General features: G+C 41.6%; 1 protein-coding gene and 1 long non-coding RNA gene across 2 annotated transcripts in view; one reads left to right on the top strand and one right to left on the bottom strand.

Moving 5' to 3' along the window:
- ROR1 (receptor tyrosine kinase like orphan receptor 1) overlaps positions 1-25,655 on the bottom strand; it is a gene marked incomplete at its 5' end in the record, with an annotated part of 169,978 nt that overhangs the window by 91,727 nt on the left and 52,596 nt on the right. The window lies entirely within an intron of this gene.
- LOC122241415 lies at positions 16,774-25,160 on the top strand. The gene is made up of 5 exons (XR_006221549.1): positions 16,774-17,256; positions 18,911-19,135; positions 20,904-20,985; positions 22,958-23,097; positions 24,778-25,160. It is a non-coding gene; the product is annotated as an uncharacterized LOC122241415 (long non-coding RNA).

Here is a 25,655-nt window from a genome sequence, read left to right as displayed (position 1 = left end):
ACCTAGGTTTGGATCCTTGCTTAATAGCTCTATAACACCAGATAACTTTCTTCACCTCTCAGAACTTCAGTTGTCTTATCTGTAAAATGGCTATATAATTCCTACCCACTGTGTGGGGTTGTCATACAAATAAATAATATATTTAGTGTGAAAGGTAAGTATAATGTAGTAAAATGTAGCTGTAACAAGGAACTAGAACCTCAAGGATGGCTACAAATTTGGACAAGTGGAAAGAAGCCATTTTAATGCTGCATTTGCCCATATGTTCCTTAACCTGGGCTCCAAGACCAGTAAGGGTATCCATGGAATAACAGGATAGAAAGCTGTTTTTCTTTCCCGCCATGGTAACCAATGGCACATGCTCCATTGCTGTTAACAAGATCAATAAACTTGCCACATTCAGAAATCGACAATTAACCCCTTTTACAACACTTAAAGTCACAGGCCTCTCTATTTTATATGGCCAAGCAGGCTGCTGAGCACATGGTTTTTATTACTGCCTACCCCACCCCCCGCCTTAAAAAAAAAAAAACAAAACAAGCTATTACTAATAATTTAACACCTTCTAGAACCTGTCCCTCTCTTAATGATTTTGCAGGGAAGCTCTGTGTGCTGCAGCCATCTTTGCAAGGGCCACCTCCAGGTCCATGCTGCTTGGGGGAACCATATTATCTTTAGTCCTGCTTACCTTTCTAAATGTTTTATGGTTTACAGCTGTGGCGAAAAGCATTTTGGGGTCGGCAGAGATTTATTCCCCTTTTTAATGTTTTTACTAGGCTGAATAAACACATTCTCGAGGAATGAAACCTCTGGCCATGTTGGGAATATGGAAACCCGGGCTCCACTCTGTAAGGGCAGCTCTTTCGTGACTGACACTTGCTTATAACAACGAGTGCCATTGTTGGCTCTGAATGGGTTTGTGGTCAGGAGTCCTCTGAGGGTTCCACAGCACCCACCCCACAAGCCACTCTGTCACAACCCTACCTGAAATCGCCTTCCTCTTTGCAGGATCCCATTAACACCTGTAGAAAAACGCTGCATTTTAAGGGCTCTGGAGAGTCTGGAAGGTTGAGAATGTATAATTGATACTATTTTTTTGGCACTTTTACATCGAGCATGTGCTCATTTGAATATTTTTGGCAAATGAGTTTTGATAAAATGAGTCTTTCTCCCAAATTCAAACGAACCCTTAATTTTTATGAGGTTTGTAAAACGTCAGCAAAATGATTTCTTAAAAAGGAAAAAAATTATTTCCTCGAGCTTGCTCATTCCGTTGATTTTGGCTAAGACTGCTCATAGAATTACTAGTATGCTTTGAGAAAGATTATTCATATAGTGATTTGGAGCTGGGTGGAATCAGAAAGTATCATAAATCTCTTCACATGACACTCCTGCAAACTATGCCAGCCTTGGAATAAAACAGGCTTGGAAGCCAACAGGCAGCACCTGCAGAGCCCAGTATGAGGCAAGAGCTGGCCTATCATTAGACCTTATCAAGGTGTCTCCAAGTTGTGCTTCAAAGTCAGAAGAATAAAGCACTTTCTCCAGTTGCAGAACTTTGGGGGTGATTAGCAAGCATAAGTCACACTTACACACATATCAACTGTCCACACTGGAGAAATTGACATGCCCGGCTCATTTCTTTGCTTCCTGATGGTTTTCTCTTCAGAAGACCTGTGGAAGGGCCCTTCTGTGAACTGATTCCTAGAGCCACGTGTGGCCAATACCAATGATAGTTGCCATGGATTCTGCCCTTCAGTGATTTCAGTCTACTACACTGTACTCTGGTCTAAATGTACAGTCATGTTCCTAAGATACCACCAGTTTGCAGACATTATTATTGAACAATTATTCTCAGTTATTGAAATAATAGTTCTCTGTTATTGAAATAATTATTCTAATAGGAAAAATACTTGGGAGCTAGGTGCTTTCATACTTAGTAACAGGAATTTTTTTTTTTCCTGTAGGAATGTCAATAATAAAGTTTTCCTTTATGGCTATAAGAACTGGAGGTGCGGGGACAAGATAGAGCTATAAAGCCTAAACACTGTGCAAATCCAAATTTTGGTAATGCAGAGCTTTTGCTCAAGAGCACCAACTTTTTTTCTCTGATGATACCAGCTCTACCATAGAGCATGGTGACGCTCAGTCATTCTCATCATCTGTGTCATCCATTGTTATGATAAAGTACAGTGCCACCCTAACAAAGAAAATGGGGAACTAGCTATGTACTAGCTCTATTTCTGAGTATTGATGATTATAATAGTAGACTGTATGCCAGTCCATATCTCTGAACACTCAGGTTATGTCTCAGCTGGGAAAACTCCGACTGTAAGAGAAATGTCAGTATTCATCTGTCCTTTCTTGCCAATTAGAGTCACAGTACTTTAGACCAGTGCTTTTATAGAGAACCAACTTCATGTGTTTAAGGCAAGAATTTCCTTCACCCCATTACATTTCTTAAGGGACAACATTGTGTGAACACCAGTGATTCCTGACCTTCTCCCTTCTCTTTAAACATTTTTCCCAACTTGTTCCTTTCATCTCAGAGCTTGTCCTTGTCATTGTCATAAATGTAAGGCATATCAAGTATGCAATTCTTCATCCCCACCCATTATTCTCATCCATCTCTGTCATTCCAGCCATGTTCTCTTTCTTCCCTCCAAGTTCCAGAGAAGAGATTCCTCCCTTCCTATAGAAACCTAATCCCTCTACCTGGGCTTATTAGCTTTTTCTTCCCACTGTCTCCAGGATTTTAATCCCCACAGTGGTTGTTTTTTTTCTCTTTAGCATCTTCAAAGACCTCTTCCAGAAGTGGTCAGTTGTTCCTAAAGACACACACACACACACACACACACACACACACACACACTTACTTCTCATTATCCCAATTTCCCTCCTTCCTGGTTCCCTTCATGGTTTTTTTGATTTTGTACTTTCCTGGTTTTGCTTCTATTTTTCAATAATATCTCCCCTCCTATACTGAGTTCTCTTTCATCTGTACCTCTCTCAATTATGAGTGTCACAGAAGGCTCAAACCTTGGTCCTCCATTCTTCCTTTGGATTATGCTGTTGGGGAGGCCCTTGTTATTCAGTTATCCCTCAATCCTGATTATCTTCAAGACCCATATAATTTTCCCTCCCACAAATTCCATGTGGATATGCCACCACCACCACCTATATCAGTTCTAGTCCTCAGGGAGCAAATGCTATGATAGGAATTAAAAGTACAAGAGATTTATTGTTGGGTAATGCTGCTGGATGAAAAGGGGGAAAGGCTGAAGCAGGTAGGGAGAGGTTTCAGACTGTGATGCCAGCCTGGCATCTTAGGTAAGAGAAGGGGCGGGAAGGAGGTTTGGGAAGGAGAAGCGTCAGACCCCAGTGCCGCTTTGAGAGTTTGGGCTAGCCGAGAGGGGAGCCTCAGGTAACATAGGACAGAAAAGCTTGGCTCTATTACTCCTTCTGAGCTTAATCACTGGTTGATTGCGAGCTGCCTGGGAAGTGTGATGCCAGCTTGTGCGCTGTGGCAGATTCCCAAGGTGCTGCAGCTAGAAGCTCTCTTAAAGGGAAATCACAAACACAATCCATACAAGACTCCTCCGTGCCTCCCATCTATGCTTTCCTTTCAAATTATCCCATCTTTGCCTTTGATATCAGCGTTCTTCCATCTTCCAAGCTTGATATCTTCAAGTAATCTTTGGCTTTTCTAATACCCTTATCTCTTACATCCAATGTATGATTATTAAATTCTGAATTTTCAGTTTTATTAATCCCTCAATGCCATGGTTTTAATCCATCAAAATTATTATCTCATACTGGTTGCTGTCATAAGCTTAGTCTCTTATCTGGCTCAGTTTCCTTGCTCATTCTGTACATGTAGTGGTTTCCCAGGATTTAGTCCTTGACTCTTGTTTCTTCTCATGCTACAGGCTCATCCTAGATGATCTTATCCATTAAGTGACCTCTACTGAAATACCTATGACTCCACAATTCTCATCTCCAGCCCCATTCTGTTCAGAGCTCTAAATCAATGTTTCTCAAACTTTAGTGTTGTATGCTTGTTTAAAGGGGGAAAATGTATTGTATATTCTAGTGTTAAATTATTTTATTTAAAATGTTACACATGGGGGCACCTGGGTGGCTCAGCTGGTTAAGTGTCCAACTTTTGATTTTGGCTTGGGTAGTGAACTCATGGTTTGTGAGATTGAGCCCCATGTCGATTTTGGGATTCTCCCTCCCTGCCTCTCTGTCTCTCTCTCTCTGTGTCACTCCCCAGCTCATGTGTGCACACATGTTCTCTTCTCTCAAAATAAATAGACATCTTTAAAAAAATAAATAAAATATTATGTATGTACTAACACAAAACTAAGTACAAACTTTTGTTAATATTTTGGTTTCCTCCCAGACTTTTTTCTACAAGTATTTTATATAGTTGAGATACTATTATATGGATATAGGTGTGTGTATTTGTGTGTGTGTGCGTGCATGTACGTGTGTTGTATCTTGTTTCTTATTCTTGATATTAGAGAACAAACATTTTCTTAGTCAATAAAACTCTATGAAAATTATTTTTTCATGGGACACATGTTATTCTGTGGATATGTCATAATTAATGTTTTATAATGATATCTAATGTTAAATAATGAAGCAATAAATAACTTGGTACATAAAATTTTGTCTGAATTTTTTTAGGAGTATTTTCTCAGAATGGATTTCCAGAAATGGGAAGGTAGATGTCCTCATTTTAGAGATGAGAAAACCCAGGTTCTAGGAATTTGAATGATTTTCCTGAGGCTACTAAGTCTGTAAAATATAAGGGATGAAAAGAAAAATCTCAGCTCTGGGTTATTTTTATTGTGGCAGGCTACCCATAGTGGGTCATGAAGGGATGCTGTCATAGGATTCTTCAGGGGGCAGAAGATCTGGAAACTACCAAGGGGTAATTTATAATCTAATTTCCTGGAAACCTCAGCCTGATTTGGGATTCAGAGATGCAAGGATATATAGCATGAGTTGCGTGGGATCCCTCAGAGCATCAGAAGATTAGGTCTAACCTAGTCAGGTACTATTTTCTCAGTGTGCATTTGTGCTGAAATCACATTAGCATTAGTACCACTGTCTTGATTTTGCACTGGCTTGAAAAGACTGCAGGGGGCCTTCATGGCTGATCTCTAATACCCAGTCTTTCAAAGATGCCATGAGCTCTTACTCAAAATCAAACAAATGGCACCACATAGTTGTATTTGCAACTTGTCCTCCATCTGTACCCTTGGCCTAGAGCTGCAGCAGTGGGGAGATATCTGATGCTGTGACTCTGAAAGTCATGACATCCCTGCCTTTATCTTGGGAGAGATCTGGTTCTGTTTGGACCCCAACCAAGAAGTGACTTTTCCTTCCAAAAAGAGTCAAAAATGCCCTTCTTATTGCTATGGCATGAAGGAAAGGATGGGTGAGGCATGTAGTTAATACTGGCAGGCACTCGGCCTTGCTACAACTCTCAAGTTGGAAAACTGAAGTAGACATCAAGGTTTTTACAGAATGTATTGATAGCAGCTGATTTAGGAGAAAGACTTGTAGACCAGGATTTCTCAACCCCCACACCATTGACATTTTGAGCTGGATAATTCTTTGTTGTGGGGGCTGTCCTGAGCATTGTAGTGGGTAAGCAGCAGCCCTGCCCTCTACCCACCAGATGCCAACAGCCCCCCTCTAGTCATGACAATCAAAAATGTCTCTGGACACTGTCAAATGCCCTCTGAAGGCCAGAATCACTCCTGGTGGAGAACACTGAGACAGACGAATAGATTCCAAAGAAGAAAGCAGCTATTCCCAACGCAGGCAGCAAATGAAAGGAAGGTGATTTGACATGGAAGATGAACTAAATGTCTTGTGAGAGAAGGACTCCAAAGTAGATAAGAACCAAAGGTCTTCCCTAGTCACCCCAGCTAAAGGCCTTCTTCAGATCTGTAATGAAATGGAATGGGCATAAAAAGAGAAAGAAGCCTTTTCTATAGTGAACATAGGCTTTACTAGATAATATCATATATAACTAGATAATATCATATATAAAGTCCCCAAACTAAAGCATGGCTTCTACCAATCTTCACAAAACTCCTCCGGCAATTAACAAAAATTCAAAGATTGTTTCTATAGTTCTCTAACTGCACAAACCCTACTGAACATTATAATCAAGATTCTCATGCTCAGAAAGCAAGACAACCAGCAAGAATGCTGAAACCAGCTTCCCCCCACTTTGATACTCGCCGCATTATGCAACCATAAAATCTCAGTGTTAAAAGGATCTAAGAAGCCATCTGATTCAGCTTACTAAACTGCCTGCATGACATCCTTGACAGATGATTGAAACCCTTCACAAGGCAGATTATCCCTCTGTTGGGTAGCACTACTTGTATGTTTTTATGTTGGGGGCTAGAATCTGCCTCCCAGTAATGACAACTTATTGGACGGAATAAGTCCACTCCCTGATTGAGAATTCCAATGGTAGACCTTGAAGTCACCTGGCAAGTCTTCTCTTCATCATATCTTCTCCACTCCTATCAACCATTCCCACATGCCCTGTTTCTCACACGCCCTCATTGTTACTCTCTTGTCCCTCTTTTGAACACTCTCTCCTCAGGATCCAAAGGGACATGATCAGCACCTCACAATTGCCCTCAACAGTGATTCCAGACCTTCACCCCTTTTGTCAAGGCCCTAAATATTCCTTCACCTCTCAGTCTCCTCAGAAGACTTGTCTTTCTTTTTGTCTTTTAATTTTTTTTAACATTTATTTATTTTTGAGAACAAGCAGGGGAGGGACAAAGAGAGAGGGGGACACGGAATCCGAAGCAGGCTCTAGGCTCCGGGCTGTCAGCATAGAGCCCGATGCGGGGCTTGAACCCACAAACTATGAGATCATGACCTGAGCTGAAGTCAGATGTTTAACTGACTGAGCCACCCAGGTGCCCCCAGAAGACTTGTCTTTGATCTCACAGACAGAATGGGCATCAGGCGGGTACAACTCTCAAGATCTCATCTTTTCTTTCTGCCTCTTCCTATGTGGGTCCCCTATCCTTGCAACATCTATTCTTATGAACGTATGTCTTTAGATCTCTTTTTATCTTTCTTCCAGTCTGGGGAGGGTGAAGGCCTATCTCCATCAATTATTCTTTCTGTTCTCTGTTTTTAGTTTTTCCTCTCATTGCCCCTTCTCAAGCCTACCTGTATGTGCCAGGTTTCCATTTCAAAAAGGCAGCCAACCTTCATGGTCATCCCTCTTTCTACCCACAGCACTACAGTACTGAGTCTCCTTCCTCCACATCTTAGCTCTGCTAAGAGTCATCCATATGTGAAGGCGTATCTCATTTATTTTTCACTCCAATGCAATCAGTATCCTCACTTGGCATACCCTCTCTCTACTCCCTTTGCACAACACATACCAGGTAATCTGCAGGCCTCCCAACAGACCATTTTGTTTTCTCTGCACTGGAATGATCTATTCACCTTGTGCAGTTGGCAAACCCCTATTCTTTTTTTAAGACCCTCAGATGCCATGTCCTTTGCCTGGCCTTCCCTAGAGAGGCAGGAAGATAATCAGACCATCAGAATACCATGTTTATAGTTGTATTTTAAGAATTAAATGAGGTGATCTATGCCAAGTGCTTAGCACAGTGAATGGCAGAGAATAAATGCTTGATAAATTATAACTGTTACGATTATTAGCCCCTTATTCAGGCTCTATTTCCTTTTCTCTAGGTGTCTATTAATTCTTTTAAATGTTTATTTATTTTTGAGAGAGAGAAAGAAAGCATGAGTAGGGGAGGGGCAGAGAGAGAGTGAGAGAGAGAGAGAGAGAGGGAGGGAGACAGAATATTCAAAGCAGGCTTTGCGCTGTCAGTGCAGATTATGCTGTATGTGTCTAAGCAGGTGATAATTTTTCCACCTCTACCAGATTCTAAGGACAGGGATGCCATTTTTCCATCTACATGTCCCTAACATGAAGCATAATACTTAGTAGGAACTCAATTAACACCTGATGAATGAGTGAAGGACAATTCACTTGAATGAGTACAAGGCAATTATGGTGTCTTATAATTAGCAAGGGTATACTGGTTCTGTGCTGATGGTTCTGCCCTTTTCAACAGTGATATCACATTTCAAGCCTCCAACATACCTCCATGAAATTTGGAATGAATTAGAATGCCAAAGGGGGACTCAATGTTCCCTGAGACAGGTTTCCCAGTGGGGAGAACTCCTGTGCCAGATCTTGGGAGCTGAGTGAACTCTTGGCTCTGGTTGGTGCTGTCTGTCCTTAGGGGGCCAAGGTTGCCCTGAACAGTCAGCCCCTCTGAGTTCAACTGTGGGCCAGCCACTGAAGGTGGAACAAAAGCAGCATTGAGTCCACCCCTCACAAAGCAGGCCCTTGGGCAAGGATCAGAGGACTTGTCTGTCAGTTTTTCCCTCCTCAGACACAGTGCTCGGCTCCACCTCTGCCTTCAGGAACTGGAGTAATGTCAGCTATGGAGGTACAGGAGGAAAAGGTATGTTATGCCAGGTGTGGAAGAGCTCAAAAGAATGTTGCCTGGTAGCTACAAAATGGAGATGAGTTTAGTGAATGTTTCCTTCTGATGATAGTGTTAGTAACCAATACTAGTCAGAGCCAAGGAGCTGGTGCTCCAACATTTTCACCACCAGAGAATCCTTTTTAAATTTTACATCGCTCTGCCCTCAGAGACCCATGCTTTATGGGAAAATATTTATACACTGGACCTTAACTGGGTGCCAGGTACTTTGCCTCTGTACTGTGTGCTTTGCATGTTCTTTTATTCCTTATAACAAACCTATATGAAGAGTATATCATTTCTTTTTAATAAACAAGGAAACTGAATGGGGCTCAGGTAGTTGATGCAACTAATTCAGGACCACACACCTTATCAATGACCATATTAGTGGTTAACCAGCTCGTCCAAGGCCACATAGCTTTTCAAATGACCTCAATTAAGTAACAGCTAATTAGGTAAAAGAGTAGTTTTCTCCCTTGTTGTTATTAAAACAATAAATATAAAAATAGTTAACCAAACTTTACATACGACTTTGTCAAAATACTGTCAGTCAGAGCCTTCAATTAGCATGAGAATGCAAATGTTCACGTAAGCTAATTCAAGACAAATAAGTTTGTGGCTCTAGTTGTCCTGTGCTGTTTTTAAAAAATAATAGTAACATACAGTTACCACTAGGACTTTTGAAATTTCATAAATAGTTCATGGACTTCTATTACTCACTCCAAGTATCCATGGGATCTGAGACTTCCAGAATGGGTCACTGCTCTACGGTACTAGGCTTTGCTGTTTATCCTTTGAAAACTATTTCTCAGTGTACTGAATAAATGCTGAATGCCATTTTTGTCCTTGGTGGCTTTTTCTAAACTTAGGCAAGATTCTGTTCATGGGGAAGGCATGCAAAGGTCTTTCCTTTGACCTGAATGCTTATCTAGAGAAAACACAATTTAAGGATTTCCTCAAGCTGTTTGCATGATCCCTGAAGGTACAGATCATAAAGATTTCAAAGGAACTTTAGGACCAGGGGAAGAAATGAAAAGCTCACCTTTGCCCTTAGTTTTGTGTGGGAGATTTGGGGGCTGGGCTTACTGGTGACTCCAGGTGTATGCAGGGCAGGTCCAATTTCAAAGTACTCTGGGACCCAAACAAGGGCTTGAGGCTTTGATTTGCAACAGAAAGACAGCCCGAAATTGTTCTGTGGAGTCCGTCCTACTCCAAGAAACAAGATTCAGAAAGAAGAGGGAATAACTTCCAGCTAAAAGGATTCCTCTTGCTCTGTCAGCAAGAAGGGTAGGGAGACTGAGCTGACAGACCCACAATAAAACCACCTGAAAGGTGAGTCACAGAGTATCACACCGGAAGGAATTCACTGGTTGGAAAAATCACAGCAATCCTATCTTCTGATAGTAGTCTATCAAACCAGCATGATCCACAATTTGTCAAAGGTCTTCACCAACTTGGGTGTCACTTTCTGAAAAGCTGTGGGCAGAATCACAACCTGAGCTCAGGAGACAGTATCTGGAGACTCAAACTCTTACAAAGAACCATATGTATAAAGGTGTGAACTGCAGCATTATTTATAAATGTTTAGAAAAGGGGGGAACAAGTTGATAAATGACAGTGATTTCAGTCAGGAGAACATAGACATTAGTAATGAGAGATAGATTATATTGCTATATGGAAAATATCTAAGGTACATTAAGTGGAAACAGAAGATGGATGCAATCGTATTTATATAGTTACTGCAATCATATGGAAAATAGGGAATTATAGGGAAGATGGTGGATGGCCATTGATAATATTTGAGTGTGTATGATATGCCAGGTACTCTATAAAGCATGGATTATCTCATTTAATCTCATTTATCTCAACCAAAACAAAACAACAACAACAACAACAAAAACTCTGTGAGGAGGCTTCTACCCCATGAGGATGGATAAGACACTGAGGTTGAGAGAAGTTAAAGTAACTTACCTAAGATCACACTGTGGCTAACTGGCAGGACTCGAAGCGGATGTTAACCTCTGTATTAGGAAATCACGGTTATGCTGTAGGTAGCAGAGTTATGTTTACATTCTGTTTTTTTAATCTATTCTCCAAATGTTCTGTAGCGGGATCATACTAAATTTAACACATTTTAAGGTGTGTATTAAGGAATTAGAATTTGTAAACTTTAAAAATGCTCAGATAATATATTCAGATCTCATTGGACAGTGAATTTGAGCTCTGTCTGATAAGGCTTACTGTTTCATGAAGCACAGGAATGAAGATGTTACCCAAAGCAGATTCAGCAGATTTTGGGGGCCCTGGCTATTTGGACGATTAGGTGAGATAAGGCACGTCAGGTGCTTAGCACAGTGCCTGGGGAACACTAGTAAGCAATCCATAGATATTATCTACTATTAGTGCCTTGTGCCAAGTGCTACCTGAGTGCTCCTCACAAACTCCCTGAATCTGTAGCGCTTACCTCCGTTTTGCAGATTCAAATTTTGCAGATGGAGATTCAGAGAGATTACATAGCTCACCCGTGGTCACTCAGTTAAAAACTGGTACAGCCAAGTTCAGCAGCCTTTCCCCTTCCCTGTACCGGTCTCTCTCCAACACAGGGAAAACATACATGGCGGCACAATCTGGTGTGGATTTCCCTTGCCTGTACGTAAGCTCACACTAGTGAATTCTCCAGGTAAGTTCAAACTTTTCCCTTTGGGATTCCAAGTCCTTTGGTATCTGCCCTGATTATATAGATGTCAAAACCCACTTTCCACTTCTTATCCACACAGGATCTTCCTTTTCCCTGGGCTCCCCGAGTGCCTCTCAAAGAGCAAGAGCGCTGCATTCCCTCAGTTTCACCTAATCCTCTCTACCCTTTAGGACCCAGTGTAAGCCCAGCCTCTGCCAGGAAGCCCACCCACCCACATCAATTTCTCCCTCTCTTGACTTCCCACAGAACATATTCTCTATGTCACTTAATGTACACCATGTCGTTTAATCTTTTAAATAGTCCATGTCTCTAAGACTTGATACTCTGGTGTTGTTGCTTCCTCAGAGCAAGACAATTTTATATAGGTTTCTTTTCTAACCTCTTCAGAGTGCCTAGTATAGCACAAGTTCCTCCAATATTTGAATTAATAAGGATTCCTAGTTGCAAATGACAGAACACCTAACTCTACCTGGCAGAAACGAAAAACAACAAAAAAAGCAGGGGTTGGGGGTAGGTGGAATAGGAGTTTATAGGCTCATGTAATTGACAAGTGCAGTGGCTTGGGTCATGGCTGGATTCTCAAATACACCAGTGGAGCTGGGTTGGTCACATGGTCACCCTAAAGTGGTGATTGGGCCAGCCCCACCCACACTGAGTGTGAACACGAGGTAGTTTTCCCCAAATCAAGCTGCTCTTATTAAAAGAAGGATGAATGGACACTGGACAGGCAAGAACGACAGATGTCCCTTAACTTGTTGAATCAGATTCCTCAGCATTTATTTACTACTCCTACCAATAACTGTACTTCACTGGTCAGGCATCAAACTGTAACTGCCAGGCGGCAACAGAGCTCTTATTAACCTGATCTCAACTGAAGTGAGCCAGGCCTGGGGGCAGAGCTACAAAGGAGAGCTTACAAATCTCTGACACAGCATTTTAATACCACAGGGGATTTTTTTCCTTTCCCACAAATTGTGTTAACCCTTCGGGAACAGGGGGGCAACCCAGTGTAGAGCTCATTAGTGGCTTTCCTTCAGAGCTCTTCAAAGAGGCCCTGTCAATTGCCAACGTGATTTTTCTTAATATTGTGCAGACGGCAGGCTAATCCATCTTCAAATGATCTAATTGCATCTAACTTTCTCTTAAGAAACACTGCGTGGAATTGCAAAGTCTTAATTGTGGGGTGTATGCTGAATGTCTCCAAGATTACAGAGCCAAGCACTCAGACCAAAGCTGGGGAATTTCCAGTGGAAACTTTCCGGGGAAGGAAATGGAAGGTGGCAGACTGGGAAGCCTCCCTCAGGTCCAGTTCTTGGGTCCCAGTGCTCTTAAAATTGAAGAAATGCTTCAACCCACTGACTAGGAATTTCCACTGGGTGCTTGTGGAGGCTCCCTCTGTACCATCAAAGACTCATGCTTCCATCTCTGATGGAGGTAATGGGTAAAATAAAGGGGCATGTGGAATGGAAGGGGCAGGCAGAGGAGTAGCTGGGAGCTTCTGATGGGTTGGGCAAGAATAAGAAGCCCAAGCAGACAATATATTCTTAAAGGTTTCCCTGGCTTTTCCACTCTCTTAGCCAAGCAGCACCTTGCAAAGGGCCTAATGAAATAAAACAGATTTACATAGAGAAGGTACGGGTACCAAAGTGGTGGTGTGGGTGGGGTGGGAGGGCTGTGGGAGGGGGGAGGTGGAGCCATGAATTGCAATCCTTGTGGGGTTGGTGGGAGAGGTCCAGCACAAGCAGGCAAGGTTACTGCAAATCCCAAAGGGTCTCTTTAATTGAGCATTTCTTTAAAACCTTGTGTATCCTATTTATCCTGTTTATTCATCACAACTACTCTAGGGGGGTTTAGTTGTTTTCTGAGGGTGCATTAGGGAGAGCTGAGGCTCCCAGCTAAGGCCTCTGCTGCAGCTGATGCCAGGAAGAGCTGGGATCCAGATTTCTGACTCCAAGGTGGACACCATTTGCTAAGCCCCTCCCTCAGACACACCAGGAGGGTACTGGGGTGGGGGCTGGGTCAGGGTCACATGCAGGCTGCCCCCTCCCCAGGTTGCTGGCATGTGTAGGTACAGATAACACATCTCTCCCATTCCCTGGCAGGCCCGGGGGGAACTATCGTTTTTACTAGGATGAAGTCATATATTAAACAATAACATGGTTTCTGTCAACATCAAGCCTTTAGGCCTTTGTTCTGTCCTCCCCCACAAACATATTTATATTGGCCCCAGCTAATGATATCCCACTTTCCATTTGCATTTGCAATCCCTTATGTCTCATCTAGTACCCAATACGCAGGAAATCAGGCTGTAAAGGAACTGGCGGTAAACTTAAGGCACTTTATTAATTCCACTTTCAAGTCCCCAGTGACAGTGAGAACTGGGAGAGCTTATTCAGTTTCCTGCACCAGCACCCTTCTTTCTTGGACACTGGCCCACATACCCCTCTTAATCCAGGGCTCCAAAAGGAGTCTCTGCAGGCCACTTATCTACAACAACTCTGAAAGAAGAAGCCACAGAAAGCAGACCCCTCACAAGAGGAATGACAGCAAACTTCCATCGAGGCTCGTTATGTGTCAGACACTGTGCTAAGTGAATTACCCACATTATCACACTTAATCTTCACAATCCTCTGAGTGGATGCTATTATTGCCCACATTTTTACAGAAGAGAAAACCTCACTGATTCTTCTGCAACCCCAGAAGCTCTCGGCTCTAAACCAGGCAGCAATAGTGTGCTCCATTACCTACTCATTGAATATTTGGATATTAATTAAGTGCCCACTTTGTGCCAGGGGTAGAGGACACAAAGATGAGTGGTTCTGCTCAGAATGTCAAACCACAGACCACAACAGAGTGTGAAATGGGGAAGCACAAATGTGTCAAAAGAGCAGAGGAAGAAAATTCCCTTCAGGTAGCCTCTGGCAGCTAGAAGGGGAGAGAACAACTTCCTTATTGGCTATTCCCTCTTCTCTTAGAACATGGCCAATGGCTTCATCCCACAGAACTCCACTTCTCCATCACCTGCTGAAGGCCAAGGCTGCTCTAAGAGGCCAACCATTCCAGGTGACTAGAGAGTGGTAGATTTATTCTCTCTTTATCCCATGAAAATCAGAGACATACCCATGTCCCTCTTTCTGTAGTTCCCACTCATCCCTGATGCTGGAGAAGTTCCAATGAAGAGGGAACCCATAATATGCTTCCTCAAAGAGCCTCAAAGGTTTGTGAGTGTGTGCATGAGGGTGTGTAGGTGGGGTGGGGAATGGGATGTGAGTTAAATATTAGCTCTGTCTTAAGCTCTGTTAGGCATTTTGCATGCATTTTCTCATTTGATTTCATTTATCCTGTTTACTTTTATTTATTTAACATAATCTTCACACTTGCCTCCTCTCCAGGCCATCCCAAAACTTCTCACTTCTTTATAACTCTCCTAGCCCACCCTAGCCACCTTTTTCTATGTATGAACTAGTACAAGAGCCTCCTTCCACTAGTCCTCCAGCCTCTCTATACCTGCTTCATTCTCCACGCAGCTGCCAGAGTGCTCTTCTGATTATAAGTTACAACATGTCACTCTTTTAGCTAAAACCCTCCATGGCTTCTATCACTCTTGGAATGCAGTTTGCACAGCACTGCACGGTTTGGCTCCTGCTTACCTTTCCAAACTCATGTCACACCTCCCACCCATCATCACCCATTTTCATCCACATTGGCCTCCTTTCCATTCCACAATTGTGCCAAAGCCTTTCCTACCCCAGGGTTTTTGCTCTTGCTGTTCTTTTGCCTGTAACAGTCTTCCCTTAGCTCTTAACAAGGCTGGCTCAGTCCGTTCCCCAGATATTGGCTCAAATATCAGCTCCTTGGGTGGAAAACCTTTACTCACTAAGCTATGAAAGCAGTCCCTTCCTTATACCCAATTACACCACACCCAGTCTTCTTCTTATTTATCTGTTTGTGTGTTTATTGTGTATTTCTCCCACTAGAACCAAGTTCCACGAGGACCAAGAACTTGCCCAGTGGTGTTCACCAATGTAGCCCTGAAGCCCTGGCTTGGTACACAGTGATTACTCAACTCATATTTATTGAATTAGCAAATAAATAATAGTTCAATGTTAGCAAATGAACCTTCTCAAGGACTCCTGAGATACCCATCTCAGGACATTCTCATTGTGTAGCTCAAGAAACTGAAGCTGAAAGGCGGGGCCAGGATTCCCACCCAGGTCTGCAAGGCTCCTATGCCAGACCTCTTGTTACTATGCCAGAAAGTAACTCAAGTTCATCAAAACACAAGAAAGATGCATACTACAACACCTTGAAAACATTGTGCGAAATGAAAAACGCCAGACACAAAAGGCCACATACTGCATGGTTCCATTGATATAAAATGTCCAGAAGAGGTAAATCCATAGAGACAGAAAGCAGATTAGTGGTTGCCAAGGGCAGGGGGGCAGCAGGGAGAAATGAGGAGTGACTGCTTACTGGGTACAGGGTTTCCTTTTGGAATGATGAAAATGTTCTCCAACTGCATTGTGGTGATGGTTGCACAACACTGTGAATGTACTAAGTGCCACTGAACCGTGTACTTTAAAATGGTTTGAGTGGTAAATTTTATGTCTATTTTTACCACAGTACTAGCAGCAACAACAACAAAGCAAGGAAGATTTCCCAGGCGAGGCAGGTACCCACAGCCATTTGGAGGCTGAGGCAGGCAACCTCTCAAAGCGGTGGACCCCTGGCCCCTCTGCTGTGCCGGTGGCAGACATGGGGGCCATGCTGCCTCCTCCCCTTGTCCTGACCCTCTGTAGGGTGTGCCTACTGGCATGGTGGACTGTTTCAAAATTAACCCTAATCTAAAAGAATAACATTTCACTTTGCAACTTGGTGGTGTATCTCTTTGCAATTTACCCTTCCTTTTTCATCAGGATGACTCCCCCAAACAATCACACACACATACATATTTTTAATCCAAGAGGAAATGTAGCCTGCTGAATGCAGCTTTGAAATCCCGTCCAACTAACCACTCCTGCTTTTTGAATTTCTATTTTTAGCCCCAAGCAGAAAAATGATTCAAACAAATACTATTCTGAAGTCTGAGTTCTGTAGTGTTCTTGTCAAGGAGAGTCTCTCTTAACAGAAGGGAGGGAGGCTGTGGCGGGGATCAGGGTGGAACTCTTTGCTAGAAGATGCGCTCACACTTCCTCCCGATCCCAACCAAAGCCAGAACCCCATCCATTTTTTTTTTTTAATTTTTTTTTCAACGTTTATTTATTTATTTATTTATCTTTGGGACAGAGAGAGACAGAGCATGAACGGGGGAGGGGCAGAGAGAGAGGGAGACACAGAATCGGAAACAGGCTCCAGGCTCCGAGCCATCAGCCCAGAGCCTGACGCGGGGCTCGAACTCACGGACCGCGAGATCGTGACCTGGCTGAAGTCGGACGCTTAACCGACTGCGCCACCCAGGCGCCCCACAGAACCCCATCCATTTTAAGAGAATCCTTCTCCTTTTGCCCCCAGACATCAAATCTCCTTGTGCTCACACCATCAGAGTGCCTTTCTAGGGTTAGGAATCTGGACTTCTTGGGGTTTTTTGGCCCTGAATTCAGTGACATAGCCTGAAAAACCCTAGGGGGATAGAGCCTTCAGGACTGTTTACAATGACGCCACAGTGCCATGCATGCACTGCCTTTCACCAGAGAAAGTGGTCGCGAGGGGGAGTGGGCTCACCAAGGGGCCATGGCTGCCTGAAGACTGAGTCACTGATAAATGAACGACAACATGGCACATCCTTCATTCCATCAGGACTTCAACAAATGCCTACTAAATGCCAGTCACTGTGCTAAACCCGTGATTTCATTTTAACGGAACAAATTGTTCTTCAGCTCCTACTGTGCTCTGCTATGCACTGGGAACAAAGAGTGGACATGATACACAGACGGTTGCTGCTTTATGATCTGTCTAGATTCTGGGGCTGGGCTGTCCTATTCGGCAGCCACTAAACAGGTGTGACGGTTGAACAGCTGAAATGCGGCTACCGTAACTGAGAAAATGGCATTTTAAATTTTATTTAATTCTAATTAGTTTAAATGGAATTGAAAACTGAAGCTGTATGACTTCATTTTACTTGAATTGCTGCATCACATAAGATTTTATTCTTTTACGATACTGCATATATTGACTGTACTGTTTCCAAAATTACATATTAATATACCACAAATCCAGAAGGTGTAAACAGACTGAATCAGTTCAAATGATTTTTTTTCTATACACCCTGTAACGTCGTAATGTGCTAATTTGAATGTTTTGTGCAGACAGCATAAATTATGGTAAAAACCTATGTAAATCATAGTCACTAATTAAATTGAAATACTATTGTTTTCATTATAATATAGTTAATTCATTTTCTTAGTTTAAGAAAAGTATGGAAAACTTTAAGATTAAAATGAACACATCATTACTTCAGGTAATATTACTGATGCAGAACTGAGTGGAGATTGGACTGGACTATGACCAGAACAGTAATGGGAAAAAGAGGCTGGAATAAGATATGCTGCAAAGTTCACAATGAATGTCAATTGAGTACAGCCAAATAAAGTTGTTTGTTGTATTAAAAAAAATTAAAGATAATAAAATAGACAACATTAAGGTGGCATTTTCAGCAAATAATATACAGTTATTTTGATTTTTAAAAGGATCCCTTTCAACAGTCAAAAGGAATCAATGAAATTAGTCATCTAAAATCAGAATGAAATGCCCTAACAAAATTTGTTTTACACAATTAAAAATTTTTAAAAAATGTTTATTTATTTGAGAGAGAAAGAGAGAGAGCGTGTGTGCAAGGGAGGGGCAGAGAGAGGGGGAGACACAGAATCTGAAGTAGGCTTCAGGCTCTGAGTCAGCACAGAGCCTGATGTGGGGCTCAAATTCACAAACCTCAAGATCATGACCTAAGCCAAAGTCAGATGCTTAACTGACTGAGCCAATCCAAGCACCCCTTACACGATTTTAACAGAATCTGAACTTGTAACTTTGGCCAGGTATAAAACCACTTTTAGATGGAAAGATGAGGAAAAAATTATTATTTTAGTTATGGATAGCCTAGAGAATGTAAAACCTTTCTAATAAAATCAAAGATCAATTGATTCATAATTTGAAAACTTCTTTCTTTTAATTTAGATGAGTCAAGAGATAAAAGAGAAATTGGCCAATTAATATTTCAGGTACCTTTTACCTTAAATGACTTCTAAATTCACAAAGAAATGTCAATTTGCAGCCTATGAAATTGAACTCCTAAAGTGGGTGGGTTTTTTTGTTTTGTTTTGTTTTGTTTTAATCTTTCATAGCTGTCAAAGAATTTCAGTTAGACATAAAAAAATTAGTTTCTATCATGATGGTACTTCAGCTGTTACGTCAAAAATCTAGACTTAATGGTAATCTTAAAATGAAACTGATGGTTTCTTTATTGCTTTTTTCTACTGTATGATACACACTGAAAATATCTGTGCTCAGTTTTCTGAAGCTGACTCTGTGAAAAGCATCATGGATACAGTTGTTGAAATTGTTTCATATATGCATGAAAATGGAATCATTGCCAGTTTATAGAAATGTTGAAAGGAATCAAAGGCAATGAATTTAATGATCTTGTGTTCTTTTCCAGTACTTGTTGATTAAATTGTGGAAGAGTCTTACAAAGATTTACTTTGCTGTTAACTCCAATTCAAGATTTTCTTTGAAACTGAAGGGATGCTTGCCAACTACTCAATAATCAAAGACAAAAAATGGCAACATGATTTACATTTTCCCACTGATACCACACTGGATATAAACAACTAAACTTGCAGCTCCAAGGAAAGGAAAAGCTTATTGTAACCTAACTAGACAGGTATGAGAATGTATGTTGTAACTGAGACGTTTCATAATACAAACCAACAATCAAAGCTTTTACACACTTAGCATGAAATGATAGGCAGGAGATTTTAACTATAACTAGAAGAGTTTTGTAAATTGCAAAGACTACAGGAAAAATTTGAAGAATGCTTTGTTGGTATTGGTAAATTTAGTGTTTCTTTTCAATTCATGCAATACAATTTTGAATTCAATATAATACTGAGTTAATATAAGATTCAGTAAATTTACCTAACATGAGTAAACACAGTTTAAAAACTGATATTCTCGTGCTGCAAAGTCAAATCAATTCTTCTAAAAAAAAATGAACCAGTTTTGGAATATGGATGTGAATATTAAAGAAAAATATATTTTTTTTTTTGGTATTTGATTTGGTTATTGGAAAACTTTGAGTATATTTGGAACAATTTGGGATGTGAATCTATGGTCTTAATCGTTCATTTTATAAAACCTAAGTATAGATCAAGTATTTCCAATGAAAATTTATTATCTAAATTAAGATTGCTATAAATGCAACATACATACTAGATTTTGAAGACTTTTAAAAAAATATAGCTCATTAATATCTTTTATACTTTTATACTGATTTCATGTTGAAATTACAGTATTTTGGATGTAGTTGAGTCAAAAATATGATTAAAATGAATTTCACTTTTTTTTTTACTTTTTTTGTATGGTTTCAAGTTTTTATTTAAATTCCAGTTAGTTAACATATAGTAACTTTTTTTTCATGTGGCTAGTAACTTTAAAATTACTTACATGATTTGCATTGTTTCTAATTTGCAAAATTGTTCTAGAGACACAGGTGAATATTACAGCACTCACCATATTCTCTTTGTTTTTAAAGTTTATTTATTTATTTTGAGAGAGTGAGAGAGAGAGAGAGAGAGAGAGAGCATGAGCAGGGGAGGGGCAGAGGGAGGGAGAGAATCCTAAGCAGGCTCTGTGCTGTCAGCACAGAGTCCAGCACAGGGCTTGATTCCATGAACTGTGAGATCATCTCATGACCAGTCACAAAAATATTAGGTAGGCCATCTGCTGAAGTAACAGATGTTTGTAATGACAGATCCATGATAGCTTTTCCATTATGTATAGAACACTTCACATCCCAATGGCAATCATTTGTATTTGGGTTACTTCATTATCCAAGTTCTAGGAGTGGGTTCCTGACCTACACGCTAAGCAAGGGCAAGAGGGTTGAAAAGCATGGGTTTATCTCAGCTGACTTAAATTGACCCCAGACTAATCTGAAGAGCCACCAACCATTGGCAATCACTATGGAATGTATTTACAAAAGATAAATGATGTTCCATGAGTTCATGACTTACTTAGGTCAGAATGTATCAGCTTGTTAGCATTGTTTAGTAATAATAGTGGGATTTCTGATTTGCACCTAGGGTCAGTGGAGTCTTGGGGTTTTGACAGTTGAGGCTTGTCACTTTGTAGAATGTTCCTATGTGGCCAGCTCACTGTGAGACCTCCACTACAACCTGACTGGTTGACCTGCAGACAAAGGATGTCCTGTGCAACCCAGTTGTAGGAGGACAAAGCTTGCACCTGAGATCTCCAGATCCCCTGCATTGCAGATCTCTCTCTTACCATTGCTGTGCTATGTTCCTTGCCTGTAATAGAACTGCTCCATGAGGATAAACTGTTTGAGTTCTGTGAGTCCTTTTAGCAATCAGACACATAATGTAGCTCATGTGTAATTCATGTAAGAGTTCATCAATTGATTGCCTCCCCAGGTGAGGCTAAAGCCTGACTCCTGGAGTCTACCTGCCTGGGCCCAGATTGAAGTTTCATCCTCTGCTAGATGAGTCTCCTTAAGTGAGTGCATTGATTGAATGTTTATGTTGAAAACTAACCCCCAAAGTGATAGTATTAGGAGGTGGGGTCTTTGAGAGGTAATTAGGCCATGAGGGTAAAGCCCTCAGAAATGAGATTAACGCCCTTATAAAAGGAACACAGACAGCTCCCTTATTTGGCCATGTAAGCATACAGCAAGATGGTCTACAACCTAAAAATGCTGGCACCCAGACCACAAACTTCCAGCCTCCAGAACAGTGAAAAATAGATTTCTGTTGTTGATAAGCCACCCAGTCTCCCCGCAGCCCAAACTAAGATAGTGACTTACTCAATCTGTACAATGGGAAATTAATAGTGCCCAACTCAAAGGATTCAGTGAGTTCATCCTGTGCAAGGTTTTATAAAGATGTCTGGCACAGAATAGCACTTAGTGTTTAGCACCTAAAAAAATTCTTATTTATTTATTTATTTATTTATTTTTAATTTTTTTTTTTTACATTTTATTTATTTTTGATAGAGACAGAGCACAAGTGGGGGAGGGGCAGAGAGAGACGGAGACACAGAATCCGAAGCAGGCTCCAGGCTCTGAGCTGTCAGCACAGAGCCCGACGCGGGGCTCAAACCGACGAACCGCGAGATCATGACCTGAGCCGAAGTCGGATGCTTAATCAACTGAGCCACCCAGGCACCCCCCAAAAATTCTTTTTTAAAAAAAATGTTTATTTACTTACTTATTTTGAGATGGAGAGAGAGAACCCAAGCAGGCTCTGCACTGTCAGCTCAGAACCCAAAGTGGGGCTCCATCTCACAAACCATGACCTGAGCCAAAATCAAGAGTTGGATGCTTTAACTGAGCCACCCAGGCACTCCTACCACTTAACAAATTCTGTCTTTAGAGTTCCAAGAAGCAAATTTCTACAAGTTTTCTGTCTTTGTTTTTAGCCCCCAGGAGTTCATAAATATTGAGGTCTAGACTCTGAGCACCCCTCTACACAATTAAAAAGAACTTGTAATGATAAGATAGAGCACAGGGATAATCATTTATCAATTTTTCCATATTTCTGGACAGGAAAGTAAAACACCAGGCTATCTTGTCAAAACTATTGGACGCTGTAAGATCAAAAAACATGAAAAAAAAGGTCTGAAAATTATAAATAGTCATACGAATGTAAGGGATCTTATTCTTGTCCCTTTTTATAACCTCTCTTGGGAATTTCACCCTCTTCAAATTCACTTACGCAAAATGGCCATCATGTCTACCCCTTTAGTCCTGACCTCTGTCCTAGATCTCAGTTCCACAACCCAAATTGTCCACTGGATGGTCCTACCTGAAGACTAAGCAAGAACAGCAGTGTTGAATACGCTATTTTCAACTCACGGTATCCGTGTAGCTGGCCTCCACCCCAGCTGTCCAGTGGCATAGAAATCAATCTGGGGTATTGACACTAGTGCTGGACCTATTTGCCCTAAGATTCATTCCTAGCCCTTCCTCTATTCTGCTCAGGATCCATAAGAGAGGTGACTTCTGCAGGCTCAGTTCTCAGGCTTCCCATGTCAGGTAGCGTCGTGTAGAGTTCTCCTCATGGAAGGCACGGGCTGGTATTTTGGAAGTGGAGACAAAGAGAGAAAGGAAGTTGTTTCCCCTCACCTGCTTTCTGCCTAGGGTGATCAGTAGGAAGAGCTTCTCGTGGCTCCTGTGCCCACAAAATGGGCTTGCCATCATGCCAACCTCTACAGATGACCCTACTCTTGGCCTCTGGTAAAACCACTTCCTCTCTTTGTCCCTTGAGTCTAGGCAGAGCTGTGGCTTCTATCTGTTGCTGATCTTTTGAGTAGCATCATCAACTTTTAGCCTAGTCAAGATTATTCATAACATGTCATTTATTGTGTTTGTTGTACAATCTGGTCGTTTCTTTTAGAAAGTCCTATGAGTGTACAAATGAACCTGTATTCAGAAGTCACATACGCACATGTGTCCTTATTTTCCCATCAGGCTTTAGAGTCTGCCAGTCAGGCATCAATGTCATCAGATCAGTGCTTTCAAAACACCCATGTGAAGACATCAGAAGGCTGTCTCCATCACCACATCACAATGCCTCCTGCTGTGATCCCATTGCTTAACTTCAAACAGAGGTACTCAGCTCACAGACAGCTACTTCCCCTTTACCCAGGAGGGCAGATACCACACCAGTTCATAATTTTGTGCTGGTGAGTGGGACGGGGATGGGGGGGGGTGGTCCCACATGAGAATTCTCTGTAAAATCTTTCTCATGGACTGATCCCACTATATAATGTCATGCTTAGAATGGGCAACATGCAAGCACAACAATAGATTAAAGAGGACTATTTACACCTCAGAGCAGAGAAAAAGAACCCAAGGGTAAATTGCATGAAATTCAGAACTTTAAGAGGTCTTAACTATAATAAAGGAATGAGCAAATTGAGTGACAATCTGTCATAAAGTTTAGAGTTAGAAGGACTCTTAGATGACATTGAACTCAAGCTCTTCAGTTTGCAAAGAAAAAAAACTGAGGCCCCCCCCCCAAAAGGTAAGCAGTATGTCCAGGGTCACTGGCTAGTGAATGACACAGAAAGGACTAGAACCCAGATAGGTACTTTTTCTCTAGACCCTAGTTTCTCAACATATGTGGACCAGCAGAACCAGCACCTACCAGGAAAGTGTTAGAAATGCAGAATGTCAGGCCTCACCCCAGACCTATACCTTTAGAATCTGCATTTTAACAACATCCCCATGTGATTTATATACACATTGTAATTTGATTCTGACTGGCAGGCCCTGGAGGCTGATGGGAAAATAGGGACCACTTGTTTACATGTGTGATTTGTGAATACAGGTTCACTACTGATTTGTACACTCAGAGCTTTCTAAGAGAAATGAATCACACTCTGATTCCTCTGGGGCTTTCTGTTCACCCACAGCCAGAGTTGAGGCAGAGATTTTTCTCCATTTCTTGAAAAGTACTTGCTCTGTAATTTACAGCAGGAGCTAATATTAAAACTCATAAACACAGGAAGGGGATGGGTAAATGATATAGAATGAGGACTTTTAGATTGGTTTTGCTCCCTGGTACTCACTTACATGATTTGAAAAAAGCTTCTAAAAACCAGAGACCTAGAACACAGAAGGCACTTGATGAAAATATGTTGAATCAGGGGCACCTGGGTGGCTCAGTTTGTTAAGCGTCCATCTCAGTTGGTTTCGGCTCAGGTCATGATCTCACAGTTTGTGGGTTTGTGGGTTCGAATCCCGTGTCAAGCCCCAAGCCCTGTTTGGGATTCTCTCTCTCTCTCTCAAAATAAATAAACAAACATTTAAAAAAATGAGTTGAGTAAATGAATAAAACCTTGTCATATGTAGAGAAAAAATTTCAGGACACAGACTCTGAGTGTCCAATTTAACACAATTTGCACAGCATCTGCTATGTGCTAGGTGCTGGGCGAGGTGTGGAGATGCATTCAGGACTAACGCCTAGACTGAGAAGGCTCATGGCCTGGTAGACACACTTTCAGAATGTGTGTTCCTAGAAAGCGAGGACTTATCTTTCCTCTTCTCTCTTTAAATGTGCCCTTGCACACAAAGATACACTTTGCCAATATTCACAAGTATCGTTTTAACTGGAAGCTTTCCACACCCCATTCATACAGTGGAAATTGTTGAGTGATGGGGGTGGATTGGGATATGAGAGTTTGGCTTCTCAACCTTCTGTACTTTTGGATCTATCCCCCACTGGGATTGGGAAATCCTTCTTATCTAATCTCTCCACATTCCCTCCATCTGCCCCTTCTCTGCAGAGCGCTGAGTCTCAGGCAGTTTGAGGAAGAGACGGAGGTCAGTTACTTCACTGAAGTGATGGCCCTCTGTGTCCTGGGCCAGCTGCTGAGTGACTTCCTGGTTTCCCCTCCACAAGGCACCTCTGTCCTTGGACTGCCCGAGTAGCTGCGTTGAAAGTTATCCTTGAGTTTATCTTGAGTTGAAAATTACATTATCGCTTCCTGGTCTGGGCCAGTGCCCTGTAACACTTCTTCACTATGGCTGAGACTTGGAAGCAGATAAGAGAAGGAAAGAATTCATCAAAAGCTGGTCACTTTGTCTTTCTGCAAAAAGGGACTTTAGCCAAAGGTCAATAAAAGAAAAAAGGAAATAAAGGCTTCGAGGTCTCTTGTTGGGGTTCACAGCAGGGAATGTTGTCTAGAAGGGCTCTGCCTAGAAAGAAGGCATAGCTTCTTAGCTCAAACAGCAATGATGGGTCAATTATACTTCAATTAAAAAAACAGTAACAATAAGGATGATGATGTCAGTCAATATATATTATTAAGCTCCTAATATGTGCCAGGCACAGTGCTAGCTACTACTTTACATGCATTATCTTATTATTTCATTTATTCTTTGCAACAGCCCTATGAGATAGATACCCTTTTTTTTTATCATGCCTCCCTCTTTAAAAAATGTTTATTTATTTATTATGAGAGAGAAAGAGAGAGAGAGAGCAAGCACAGGAACAGAGGAATGGGAGAGGGGAGAGAATCCCAAGCAGGCTCCACGAGGTTAGCATAGAGCCCGACACTGGGATCAGTCTCATGGATCTGTGAGATCATGACCTGAGCTGAAATCGAGAGTCAGATGCTTAACTGACTGAGTCACCCAGGAGTCCCTATACCATGCCCCTTTT

The sequence above is a fragment of the Panthera tigris genome, chromosome C1 (genome assembly GCF_018350195.1).
Source record: "Panthera tigris isolate Pti1 chromosome C1, P.tigris_Pti1_mat1.1, whole genome shotgun sequence".
Taxonomy (NCBI): Eukaryota; Metazoa; Chordata; class Mammalia; order Carnivora; family Felidae; genus Panthera; species Panthera tigris.
This window is presented reverse-complemented; position numbering and strand designations above follow the sequence as displayed.